The sequence below is a fragment of the Staurois parvus genome, unplaced genomic scaffold (assembly GCF_062004578.1).
Source record: "Staurois parvus isolate SC_StPar_1 unplaced genomic scaffold, SC_StPar_1.0 ptg001432l, whole genome shotgun sequence".
Classification (NCBI taxonomy): Eukaryota; Metazoa; Chordata; class Amphibia; order Anura; family Ranidae; genus Staurois; species Staurois parvus.
Genome location: NW_028319228.1, coordinates 1,617,283 through 1,630,356, shown reverse-complemented (window position 1 = coordinate 1,630,356; position 13,074 = coordinate 1,617,283).

The following is a 13,074-nucleotide window of genomic DNA, read 5'->3' as shown; positions in this document are numbered from 1 at the left end:
ACACGCAAGGAAATAAAAAAACAAAAATTTTTGCTTGCACGTGATTGGGTGAAAGCAATGACAAAGGTTCGCCTCATTTCAGAGCTTCCACTTGGATATAAATCAACTGCACTTGCAGTACACAGTATATATGCCTTTAGTAAATCAGCCCCATAGTTTGTATAGGCATTTAGAAGCAAGGAAAAAAAAATGCCAGTGCTTCCAAGAGCAACAGCGTTTTGGCAGAAAAAAAAACTTGACGTGCCTAAACGAGTGTAAAGCTGGCCATACACGTGTAGGTTTTGGATGAGAGTATTTATAAGCAGAGTCATCTGAAAATTCGATGAATGGATGAATGTCGTTTGAAAATTGTCTTTTGCTTTTAACATTTGATTGTAAAAGGAATGTAATTTCTGAACGATAACCACATACACTGGCCAAAAATGCGTTTGATTGAGAAACGTTTTCCTTTCTGCCCCTTCGAATTTTTGACCCCACTAATGATTAGAAAATCAAATGAATATTCTTGAAATGAAAATTCTCAAACAAAAATCTAATACGTGTATGGCCAGCATTAACGCTAGGCATGTTAATTCATTTCAATGGCCAGAATAAATGATTAATATTAACGCCCAAGCACTTGGCGTACCTAAACACATTACACGTTTATGCAAGCGTCAATCGATTTTTCTGCCAGCACGTTGCTACCAGGAGGAAAGGCATCTAGGAGAGATGGGCTAGAGGTCCAGTGAGCATGAGGCCTTATTACTGACTAATTCGATTGGGTTGTTTGGGTAAGTACACTACTGTGCAAAAGCCTTAGGCAGGTGTGAAATAATGCTGTAAATGAAAGGGGAAGTCCAGCCAAAGCTCTTTTGGCTGTACTTCTGTGGATCTCAGGAGTGTAGTTCCTTCTGTACTCCTGTGACCCGTTTTCAGCCAACAGAGGGCTAAAGTCCGCTGTCAGCTGACATTACTCAGCAGGTTCAGCCTGGGGAAAGATCTCAGTTTTAGGGCCATTTCACACCATAGATATGCAGTCCAAATGCGTTCCGGATGCGTTTCCGCATGTGCGTTTTTGGTGTGTTCCGTTTCATTTTTCATGTTTTTCGGCTCATTTATTACCCTCTGTTTATTCAATTTAAATAGGGACATTTGCTTTCCAGTGCGTTTTGGTGCATTTTTTATACGTTTTACTGCGTTCCAGTACAGTTCTGTGCAGGAAAAATGTAGCCTGCACTACTTTATTTTCTGCAACTGGAACGTACCGGAACTGCAAGCACTGATGTGAACTATGACATTGACAACCATATAACCTACTTTCTGTGCGTTTTGGATGCATAAAAAAAGCAACTGAAACACATGTAGTGTGAACTGGCCCTTAAAGTCAAGATCCACCCAGATCTCTGGAGCTGCACCTGTCTTAGCTTCTCAGCGATCCACTGAGAGCCTGAGCCAGTCTCTTCCTCTCCCTCCACAGCCCAGCAATCCAGTGAGTGTGGGAAGGGGGACGGGGAATCAGAGCAGAGTGGTGACCAGCTCCCTGCTCACGTAGCACAGAACTAAGTGTTCAGCGGTCTTTGATCGCTCATTTCTCAGTGTTAGAGCCAGTCAGAGACAAATGCAGTATCCACCTAGGTAAGAATATTTTCTAGAAAAAAAACCCCTACACCTCTTTTAAGAATGCTTTCAGAAAGAGAAGTGTTAGGCCCCTTTCACACATCATTTCAGTCATATTTTTTTTCCAAGCAAAAACGGATCAGTTTACATCTGTTTTTTCATCAGTTTACATCCATTTTTCATCAGTTCCTAGATTGTAAGCTCGAAAGAGCAGGGCCCTCGAACCCCTCGTGTATTGTTTTGTTACTGTATTGTCTCATCTTCTGTCCCCCACTATAGTGTACAGTGCTGAGCAAACCTTCTGGCGCTATATAAATACTGTATAATCAGTTTACATCAGTTTTTTCATCCGTTTACATTTGTTTTTGTTCGTTTTCATCCGCTTACATCTATTTTCGTTTTTTGTCGTTGACATCCGTTTATGTTGTTTACATCCATTTTTTGTCTGTGCCGTTTTTTTTTTCTATCTAAGAAAAATAGGGTTTTGTTCCATTAAAAAAAACGGATGTTAACAGATGTGCACATTAACGGATGTAAACAGATGATCATCCGTTTACATCTGCTAGTCCATAGAAACACATGGGTGTCCGTTTTTCGTCCATAAACAGACAGATGAAAAACGGACATATGGAACACCCATGTGAAAGGGGTCTTAATAGTTTATATTTATCAATTAACACAATGTAACAAAAAGTAAACAAACAGAAAAGGAATCTATATCAAATCAATATTTGGTGTGGGCACCCTTTGCTTTCAAAACAGCATCAATTCTAGGTATACCAGCATACAGTTTTTTAAGGAACTCAGCAGGTAGGTTGTTCCAAACATCTTGGAGATCCAACCACAGATCTGTGGATATAGGCAACCTCAAATCCTTCTGTCTTCATGTAATCCCAGATAGACTCCATGATGTTGAGATCGGGGCTCTGTGGGGGCCAAACCATCACTTCCAGGACTCCTTGTTCTTCTTTACACTGAAGATAGTTCTTACAGCAGAACTTCAGCTAATTGCTTTTTACCAGGCTGTTCCCCCACTGCATGGATCAGCTGCTTGTTTTTTTTTTCTAGGGGTGAGGACTATGCTCATACTCACCTGACCTGCCAATCCTATGAAAAACTGTATCCCCCCCATGGTCCAGTGGTGGACTGTTCCTGTTTGTGGAGAGCGCATTGAACCTGGTGCAGTCAGGAACTGTCTATTTACAAGACAGCTAAACTGTGGGGGGGAAGGAGCCGAAAGGTCCGGTTGGTGGATCAGGTGAGTATATCTTCTGTGTTCTTTCCCCTAGAACAAAACGAACATTTAACCCATGCATATTATTGTATTAAGAGTTTTCTTGTAAGAATACTGTCAGATCAATATTCTTTTTAGAAATCATGCATTTAACATTACAATGGAAAGGTTTATGTAATAAAGTTGATAAAAAATGTTTTTTTACCAAATGTCTTTTTCAATATATGTATGATCCTATTGCTGCATTAAAGTCCCACTGGGGGTTCTTTGCATACATGCATTCATACAGGGATGAGCAGCCAGATACTCAACACTTTTGGTTCAGCTTTGATGCCTTGATGGGGGGATGTCAGGCTGGAAGAGTGGGCATTAAAAGGCAGGCTTTATTTTGCATGTAAACTGCTGTAAGTAATGCTCACATGTGATGTTGAGCCTATATGAAAGAACTGAAATTTAATGAATGAAAGGGGTGGATCAGGACAGTCAGGCTTGTGAGCAAAGAGCTAAGTGACACTGGACTTCCTCCAGCTAGGAAATGAAGCAAGTTCTGACTTGCTGGACCTTTTAATGCACCCTGTGGGAAGTTCACAGTGTGCAGTGAAATCAGTGTAAGCCATCTCTGTACAGGAGAGGAGCCTGTATAACTGTACAAGAATGAATGCATGGATGGGGTTTTCACTTTAAAGAACATCAGAACAATCAGATAAAGAAACAGTTTTATGGTTTCTTACACTTGTATCAGACACAAATAGTTTAACGCATGCTCTTTATGGCTGCAATAGATTGTAATCACACTTGTACACCACACAATACAATTTGATTAGTTAAAGCAAATAGTTTCCACAGAACAATTTTCCATTCAGTTTAATCAGTAATTCTTATCATAGCTGAGTGAAAACCAAACATTACGATCATACAGCTTGATTTACAAAATCATATGACTAGACTGTAAATGTCTAGGTATCCCGAGGTCCTAATCAAACTGTTGTGATAACCACATTGCATGGTAATGAATTATGCACGTTCAGGGGCGGACTGACAACTCATGGGGCCCCCGGGCAATAGGGAATCATGGGGCCCCTGTGTCCTTGCCCAAACTCACAAAAGCCTATGAAAAAGGTACCAGGGGCATCTCATGGGGCCCCCTACTGACCCCGGGCCCTCGGGCAGTGCCCGACTTTCCAAATGGTCAGTCCGCCCCTGTGCACGTTGCTACAATGCAATGACTTTTGACATTCTGAATGGCACCCCAGTGCACCTTCTCATTTTAAATGGCAGCCCAATTCACCTTCCCAACACAGTTGCATTGCAGTGCAGCACAACATGCATTAACAAATGTGGTGCTGTGCTGCAAAAACAAAAACAAAATGCTGCCTGTACCTTTTTGGTGCATTAGGCAATCTGATCTCATGAGTAGGCTGCCTTAACACCAGGGGCGGACTGACCATTTGAGCACTCGGGCACTGCCCGAGGGCCCGGGGTCAGTAGGGGGCCCCATGAAATGCCCCTGGTACCCTTTATAGGCTTTTTTGGGTGTGCTTTAAGTGTGGGCGAGGACACAGGGGCCCCATGATCACCTATTGCCCGGGGGCCCCATGAGTTGTCAGTCCGCCCCTGCTTAACACACAGCATGTTAAAAAAGCATGACAGTGTAAACCCAGAATTAAGCTCCATTCACATCAGCGCATCTCCAAAGTCGCACGATTTCCAGTTCGACTTTGATGTGACTTGTGGTGCAACTTTAATTCAACTTTACAATCACTGGACTAAAGTCGCATAAAAAGTTGTACCAAAGTAGTGCAGGAACTACTTTCAAGTCGTTGTGACTTGCAGTTGCACAGATTTGAATGGTACTCATTGGGAAATATGGGGTGCGACTTGTCATGCAACTTTGGACCCCAAAGTCGCATGGTAAGTCACACAAGTGTGAATGGACTCTTAGGGCTAGTTCACACTAGATGCAGTCCAGTGCGCTTTTTTTCTGCATCAAAAATGCATGTACAGTGTTTATCATGTATTCCAATGGCCTTAGTTCACACCAGCACAGTCAGTTCCAGTCAGTTTCCGGTGCAGAAAAAAAAGTAGAACATGCTGCATTTTTTCTGCACAGAACCATACTGGAACATAGTAAACTTCATCAGAACTGCGTGTGGTGTGAACTGTAAGCAAAAATGTATCCGGAATGCATTTTTGTAGTGTGAACTAACCCTTAGGGTTTAATATACTGAGGGCCGGTTCACACTATAGAAACTCAGTCCAGATGCATTCTGGATGTGTTTTTGCATGCAAATTTTTTACATGTTTATGCATGCGCATTTTTGATGCGTTCCAGTGCGCTTTCTCTGTCTTTTTCTTCAATTTAAATAGGGACATGTGCGTTCCTGTGCATTCTGGTGCATTTTACTGTGTTCCAGTACAGTTCTGTGCAGAAAAAATGCAGCATGTTCTACTTTTTTTTCTGCACCCGGAATGCACTGGAACTGCAAGCACTGATGTGAACTATGAAGTTGACAACCATATAACCTACTTTCTGTGCATTTTGGATGCAGAAAAACCACAACTGCAATGCATGTAGTGTGAACCAGGCCTGAAGCTGCTTCACTCAGAATCTCATGCACATCTGCATAGAAACCAATCAGCTTCCAGGTTTTATTGGCAAAGCTTAATTGAACAAGCTGAGGTTAGAAGCCGATTGGCTACCATGCGCAGCTGCACCAGATTCTGAGTGCACCAGTTTTAGTAAATAAACCCCATAAAGTCACCACCAATGACAACAACAACCCTACCTTGGGTTGTTTGGGTAAGCCTGTGAGTTAAAATACTGTATATACAAACCCTCACCTTGTAAAACAACCCATTCAAACAAATAGAAATGAAAGGCAAAACATTTATAGATATAAAAAAAAAACAATATATATACCCTTTTCCCCTGTTTTATAAGTGATCACATACCCTCTGTTCTCATATGCATAAGGAGCTGGGGGAGGAGAAATAGCATGACACTGATCTTCCCAGTGAATGGTGGGGGGGCATGTAAGCACAAGTCTGATTAGTATGGTCAGTTTTTATAGGAAAGCAGAGGGACAGGCAGGAACACCAAGTATTTCAAAGGAAGCAAAGCAATACAAAGAGAACAGGAAACTTTTTCATACAAGTACATGGTACAGCAGACACATATCAGGCATATGATATGCTGGGTTTACATATTCTTTAATTAGTGGCCATTAAAGCAAAAAAAGCAAAGGAGAGTTTGAGAGAAACTGTACATAATTCTGTGATTCCATTATTGTACAAGGGAATTCATTTCATTTTGCTGCCACCTCATGGTAGTTAGCTGTTATTGCAACTAGAAACTAGCAAACATTTGGGCAGTCTTTACCAAAATTTTGTCCATTGTCCTCCATATCCTGGTAACTTATATCAATCCTCTACCAAATCTTGCATACTTATCTTTCAAACTTTGATTGTCCAATCTCCAAACCTTGTTTTATTAAAGTAATCCTCATTTCAGCTTCAAATTTCTGTGAATTTTCACCCTGAAACAAATTTATACCTCATCTAAAAAAATCACTTGCCCTGAAAAACTCATTTACACATGAAAATCATATGTCAGTTAGGAATGAGTTGAGTGTCAGAGTCAAGTACCAGTGTGAGGAATTCTAATCAGGTGTCAACCATCAGGTGTAAAGAGTCCAGTTGGCAGATATTAGAGTCTACTATCAGAATCTGGCATCAGAATCCATGATCAGAACTGAGTGTCATAACAAAGTTTTAAAGTTAACTGTCAGGCATAAGATTCTATTGGCTGATGTTAGAATCCAGTATCAATATCTGGTATTAAAGCTAGTTATCAGAACTGGGTGTCAAAACCTAGTTAGGGCTCATGTACACAGGGCGTTTGAAAAACTTTTCTGACCGCTGGAAACCAACTGCTAGAAAACGTAGGTTAAAAACGGTCAGTTTAGCGGCATTTAGTTACCGTGTTTATGCACGTTTGTGTTTAGAAACGGTTTGAAAAGAAAACCTCAGGAAACCCTCCCAAATGCCCAAAATCCACTGAAAAATAGTAAATAATTGACTTTTTCAGACATTTTGTGTGAGAGAGCAGAAGCAGAGAGGGCACTACTGTAAATGAGCGTTGCAACTGTAGAAAAAGTGGCTTCTGAAACATGCTTGGCACTGTGGGAGGAGCTACATAGTGCTGCAATGCCTCCGGATGCATGCTGAAGTGCACACAACACTCCTTGTGCTTTTTTGCTGTGTTTTGATGTGTTCCAGTACAGTTCTGTATAGAAATAATGTAGCACGTACTACCATTTTTTCCTGCTCAAGAAACCTGGAACTGACTGCACTGGTGTACTAGGTCCATTTGAATATATGGAAAACGCTGTACATGCATTTTTGATGAAGAAAAAAAGGCTCTGCACAGCATCTGGATATGGACGAGCCCAAAAACACGCATAAACGTGGTTACAAGCGTTTGGCGTTTGAAATGCCGGTAAACTCTACTCCTGAATGCGATTTTTGTGCTTTCAAAAAAGTGCCTGTAACTTCAACTGCCTGTAAACTACTGTAAATGACTATGTGTACATGGACACTGTGTACATGGACATGGGCTGCTGAAAAAAACGCACAACTGCTCCTAAACGTCAGTTCAGCAGCTGCAGTGTACATGAGCCCTTAGAGTCAACCACTGGGTGTTAGGATCAGAAATCAGAGACAGGCAGCAAAGTCAGGTAATAGAGTCAGATGTTTGACAAACTAATGGAACCGACTTCTAGACAACTGAATAGGCTAACTGTGTATCTAATTAGGTTATATATAAGTTAATATGATGAAAGAACAATCTGCCCCAAGTCTGATACTTCACTCCAACAGCTGATTGGTACACAGTTTTGAAAGTTGTCTTATGAATGACTCAGACATCAAAATATGACATTCAACTCCAAATTGTAACTCTGACATCTGCAACTAGACACTGTCCCTCGATTCTGTAACTTTAATTACCACTACTTGATTCTGTCATCTGAGTTTGATTCCCGATATGGATTGCAGACACTATCATCTGATTTAAAGAACTGAGTTTGATACCTGACTTATGCCTAAGTCTGAGATTTAATGTCTGACTTAATAAGGACAAATGAATATGCTTTGGAGAAGCAGATATGTAAGTCTGAAGCAGGGGCGGACTGACAATTTGGAAACTCGGGCACTGCCCGAGGGCCCGAGTCAGTAGGGGGCCCCATGAGATGCTCCTGGTACCTTTTTCATAGGCTTTTTTGAGTTTGGCCAAGGACACAGGGGCCCCATGATCCCCTATTGCCCGGGGGCCCCATGAGTTGTCAGTCCGCCTCTGGTCTGAAGGATAAATAATTGTAGTGCTCACTCCTGCAGAAGCACACAGTTTTAAGGTGTCTAGGGTCTTGACTTGTAAGTGCCCCACTGCCTGGCATACAGTCACAGTCACTCCTTTGGCTCAGTAAACAGTCTAGGGGTATGCTTTTCTGATGTTTTATTGTAGAACTTGAACTTGGATAGGTGCAGGGTACCTGTGGGATTCTCTAGTAACGTTTAGTAGCAATTTGAGGACACTAGTTTTCCTCTAAAGTTCTGAGCAGAGTCCTTGCACAAACAATTAATGGAATGAGCTTTCAAGACACCAGACACAGTGTCCCCTTTGAACAAAACTGACTCTAGCACAAAAGAAATGGCAGCAGCACACAGTCTGAAATATCTCTCACACCAGTCTGTATTCACTAATGTCCTTGAATAATTTGTTGCCCTCTTCCAGTACTTCTAGTAGTAGTATCAATTTTCAGTAGAATAGACCCCCACCTACCCACGCCTAGCTAGGACCTTATCAAATAGAAGACACGTGGCAGGCTTGCCCAGAGGGAAAACAGCCCCCCCCAAAGGTTGTGATCGCCTCCTCAGAGACAAGACACCTCTGTTCCAAGTCTGAGAGTATTTATACACAGTCCCAGAGCTCCTCAGGTGCATTTTGCTCTTTTCACGCCTAATCATTGAGGGCTGTACAATTAAGCCTTGAAAAGGGCAAAACGAGTTTGAGAGTTCAGGTAGAGAACAGGAGCTGAAGCCATCTTTTACTCATTTCATTCACATTTATGCAACAAGGAGTCAGTGTCTGTGTGCAGACGGCCACCATTTTGTTGAAGCAGGTTAAGGCCCTTTTCACACGGGCATTCTGTATGTCTGTTTTTCATCTGTCCATTTCCAGATGAAAAACAGACACCCATGTATTTCTATGCACTAGTGGATGTAAACAGATGATTATCTGTTTACATCCATTTTATGGAATGGAAGAAACCCCTTTCTTTTCTTCCGTAAAAAAAAATGGAACGGAAGAAAAACGGATGTGAACGGACAAACGTTCCATTTTTGCATTGGTAAAGGATTTAAAAAACAGATGTAAACTGATGAAAAAATGATTTTAACTAATGAAAAACTGATGTGAACTGATGTTTTTTTCTTGGAAAAAACATGACTGAACTGATGTAAAAAATGGAATGCCCATGTGAAAGGGGCCTATCTGAATTACTATAGATTTCTTTACAAAGCACATAATCGACCCAAGAATATCTATGCTATGACCCTGAAACAAGACAATGTAGAATAATCTTTCAGGGCTGGTAATATGTTTTTTGCCTCTCAGCTTTCTGTAATTTCGTTGAATTCTATAAATAAAAAATTGTAAGTAAAATGCCACAGATGTTTTTTGTTCCTTGTGCACCTGTGCATGCCATCCTTGCCTAGTCCCTGTGCCGTCTGTCCATGCTGTATAAATTCCTATGTTAAAAGCAGATTATATTGATTGTTACAATCTTTATTCACAAATACATTGTAAAATATTTGCTACAGTGTATTTTGTATAATCAAGGTTTCCTTGATTTTCTCATAATGTTAGTTCCAGAAAACCAATAACAAATACTAAATATATATACTAAAAATATATAAACCTTTGGTTTTCTAAAGTACTGTGTATCAGAAAACTCAACTAAGTTCTGTTCTTATTTTTCTGTCAACCTTTTCTCATCGTATACAGTTAGGTCCATATATATTTGGACACAGGCACAATTTAATTTTTTTTCAGGTATTTACCAAAACATATTCAAACTATAGTTATAAAATGGATTTGGGCTGATAGTGCACACTCTCAGGTTTAATTTGAGGGTATGTACATCCAAATTGGAGGAAGGGTTTAGGAATTACAGCTCCTAAGAGTAGCTATCCCCATTTTTTCAAGGGACCAAAAGTAATTGACCAATGGAATCAAAAGCTGTTTCATGGCCAGGTGTGGGCTACTCCTTCATTATTTCTGCATCAATTAAGCAGGTAAAAGGTCTTGAGTTGATTCTAAGTGTGGTATTTGCATTTGGAATCTATTGCTGTGAACCTACATCATGCGTTCAAAGGAGCTGTCCATGCAAGTGAAACAGGCCATTGTAAGACTTGAAAAACAAAACAAATCCACCAGAGAGATAGCAGCAACTTTAGGAGTGGCCAAATCAACAGTTTGGTACATTCTGAGGAAAGAAGAACGCACTGGTGAGCTCAGCAACATAAAAAGGCATGGACGCCCACGGAAGACAACAGTGGTGGATGATAGAAGGATCCGCTCTATGGTAAAGAAAAACCCATTCACAACATCCAAACAAGTGAAGGAAACTCTTCAGGAGGTAGGCGTATCATTGTCAAAGTCTACAATCAAGACTTCACGAGAGCAAATACAGAGGGTTCACCACAAGGTGCAAACCATTCATAAGTCTGAAGAATAGAAAAGCCAGATTAGACTTTGCCAAAAAACATCTAAAAAATCCAGACCAGTTCTGGAAATGCATTCTTTGGATGGATGAAACTAAGATTAATCTGTAACAGAATGACGGGAAGAAAAAGGTGTGGAGAAGGCTTGGAACAGCTCATGATCCAAAGCACACAATGTCATCTGTAAAACATGGTGGAGGCAGTGTGATACATGGGCATGCATGGCTTCGAGTGGCACTGGGTCATTGGTGTTTATTGATGATGAGACAGAAGCAGCCAGATTAATTCTGCAGTGTTTAGAGATATACTGACAGCCCAGATTCTGCCAAATGCAGCAAAGTTGATTGGATGGCACTTCACAGTACAGATGGACAATGATCCAAAACACACTGCAAAAGCAAGCCCAGGAGCTTTTGAAGGAAAATAAGTGGAATATTCTGCAATGGCCAAGTCAATCATCTGATCTCAACCCAATTGAGCATGCATTTAACTTGCTGAAGGCAAAACTAAAGGCAGAAAGACCCACAAACAAAGAATAACTGAAGACAGCTGTAGTTAGAGCCTGGCAAAGCATCAGAAAGGAGGAAACCCAGTCTTTGGTAATGTCCATGGGTTCCAGACTTCAAACAGTCATTGCCAGTAAAGGATTCTCAACAAAATATTAAAAATGAATATTTTATTTATGATTATATTAGTTTGTCCAATTACATTTGAGCCCCCAAAAATGGAGGGACTGTGTATACAAATAGTTGCAGTTCCTAAAATTTGTACTTGATATTTATGTTCAACCCCTTGAATTAAAGCTGAAAGTTTGCACTTCAAATTTATTTGGATTGTTTCATTTTCATTTATTCTGGTGGCACACAGAGCCAAAAGTATGAAAATTGTGCCTGTGTCCAAATATATATATAGACCTAACTGTATAACCCTGGTGCTGTTTTTTATGTGTACAAGCATACAGGGTCTGCCACCTGTTGGGCATCTACCTTACAGTACTTTGCTGAGACGCAGCAGGGTGCCAGGCACTGAAAAGCTCTCTGCATTCCAGCACCTGGCACTGAAATATAGACGTTACTGTCAGGCAGAATGATTTATGCCCTATAGTAGAAGTATAGAGAGCAGCGAAGGCGCATGTGATAAGCTAAGTAACCAATAACCACCAGTGCTCGGGGTCGGGGGGATGTTATACAATACTAGCACTGACTACCAAAAGGGGGAATGTTATATAATTCTCACACTGTCTATCAATGGAGGGGTTAAAAAGCACTGCCACAGACCAGCAATGTAGGCAGTTGAGGTGTTAACAGCACTGTCACTGACCACCAATGCTATTGGTTATTATTGCAGACACTGATACCAATGCTGGTGGTTATTATTGTGGTAATTGACACCAATGCTAGGAGTTATTATTGTGGTAATTGACACCAATGCTGGAGGTTATTATTGTAACTGCAGACATCAACATTGGGGGTTATTATTGTGGCTCCTGACACCAACTCTGGGTGCTATTATTAGGGTTGCCACCTTATCCCTTTTACACCAAACACATATTAATTGGACTGGTTCTGAGGCAACCCTAGTCATTATGGCATTCACTAACACCAATGCTAAAGGTTTTGATTGCGGCCACTGATACCAGTTCTGGGGCTTACTATTATTGCCACTGATACCAATGGTAGGCATATTTTACTCCCACTTTCTCTTTAGTGTGCATTGCTAAAAATGCATCAGGACTGAAATGTTTGGGCTTTGAGGTACATTAGAGCCTATTCATATGGAAGGAGCTTTTTTTACTCAATACAATACACCATAATGCACAAAAAACACACATGAGGCCCTCTATAATTTTCAGCTTGGCCACCACTGCTATTTTATCTAACCATTATTCTCCTGCAGTGTCTTTGCAGCCCTCCTTATCTTGTAAGTACATGCACTTCAGCGGCAACTGCACATCATGGCTCAAAGTAGGCTCCTTGATGGACAGAATAACATGTCTTGCCAATGAGGATTGGCTAGTCTACTTTGAATGTGCATAAAACTGAGTATCAAAACACACGAGCATTTGGGAGAAGACAGAATTTCTAAACCCTTTAATCTACCAAGTTCCACTCATAATGAGAAATAGACCTTTTGTGTGGACTGCCCATTTAACTACTTGACCTTTTTTCACCTGGATACCTTCTACTGACAACAATTTTTATATTTCAGGTGTGATTAGGTAGAACAAATCTGGGTCCAGCTCAGTATGTAGATATTGAAGCTGAAATGAGGTGGTCACATAGCATTGCAAGACTAGCATTCACTTAGACGTAGCTGCACATGGGCAATTAGGGGCATAAAGCAAATTCCTGAGGCAAGAAAGATTATTTATTTGCAAAGTTATATAACAGAAAGAAAGAAAAATTAGTTTTTTTCAAACATTTAAATCTTTTTTGTTTATTTAGCAAAAAGTAAAAAAA